General features: G+C 60.5%; 1 non-coding gene across 1 annotated transcript; it reads left to right on the forward strand.

Annotated features, from left to right (window-relative positions):
• The first annotated feature begins 753 nt into the window (after positions 1 to 753).
• On the forward strand, positions 754 to 907 carry LOC116355112 (5.8S ribosomal RNA). The gene has a single exon (XR_004204359.1). It is a non-coding gene; the product is annotated as a 5.8S ribosomal RNA (ribosomal RNA).
• The last annotated feature ends 260 nt before the right edge of the window (positions 908 to 1167 follow it).

Consider the following 1167-nt stretch of genomic DNA (forward strand, 5'->3'; position numbering starts at 1 on the left):
CCCTTTGTACACACCGCCCGTCACTACTACCGATTGGAGAGGTCCTCGGATCGGCCCCGCTGAGGTCGGTCACGGCCCTGGCGGAGCGCCGAGAAGACGATCAATCTTGACTATCTAGAGGAAGTAAAAGTCGTAACAAGGTTTCCGTAGGTGAACCTGCGGAAGGATCATTAACGGGTTGCCAGCCGCCGGCATGGGGCTGAGCGCCGAAAATCCAGCTATGCTGCGGGTTGGGTAGGGTAGGGGGCTCACGCCTCCCGCCTCTCTCTTCTCCCAGCGCGGGTGTCATCGGTCCTAGCCCGCTTCCCCGCATTCCCCCCTTTGCCTGGGATGTGCCCGACTGGCTCCATCCCCTTTCCCCATTAGCCACGGTTGCATGACTCACCTATGGGCGGGTGGAGAGGCCGCTACCGAAGGGGACTGGGGGTGTCCGGTGAACCGGGACTTCCCAAAATGGTCTAACACTGATGTAAGCGGCTTGAGTATCGCCCCGTATCCTCGCGCGGCACTGGGAACCCAGTCAACTTCTCTGCGCCCCGGCGTAGGTGGGGGTTCAATGTCTGCGCGGCTTCCCTGGCGCTTCGGCGACGAGGACGCAAGCGCAGCTCCCGGAAGCCTCCCTATTCTTAAACCTTTGTCTTTGAACTTATGGCCTGGCGCTCTGGCGAAGTGCGGGTGGAGGAAAGGAGGGTAACCTCCCCATCTCTGCCCGGCCTCTGGCCTCTGCGTGCGTAATGAGAAAAACAAGAGTACAACTCTTAGCGGTGGATCACTCGGCTCGTGCGTCGATGAAGAACGCAGCTAGCTGCGAGAACTAATGTGAATTGCAGGACACATTGATCATTGACACTTCGAACGCACTTTGCGGCCCCATGTTCCTCCTGGGGCTACGCCTGTCTGAGGGTCGCTTTGTCATCAATCGGAACCTCTGGGTTTCCGCAGCTGGGGCAGCTGGGGCAGTCATGTGGTGTATAGAAGACCGCTTTGCCCAGTGTCGATCGGGGGCCTGAGTCCTTCTGATCGAGGCTCAGCCCGTGGACGGTGTGAGGCCGGTAACGGAAGGGAGTCGGGTTCAGATCCCCGAATTTGGAGTGGCGGAGATGGGCGCCGCGAGGCGTCCAGTGCGGTAATGTGACCGATCCCGGAGAAGCTGGCGGGAGCCCCGGG

The sequence above is a fragment of the Oncorhynchus kisutch genome, linkage group LG19 (assembly GCF_002021735.2).
Source record: "Oncorhynchus kisutch isolate 150728-3 linkage group LG19, Okis_V2, whole genome shotgun sequence".
Taxonomy (NCBI): Eukaryota; Metazoa; Chordata; class Actinopteri; order Salmoniformes; family Salmonidae; genus Oncorhynchus; species Oncorhynchus kisutch.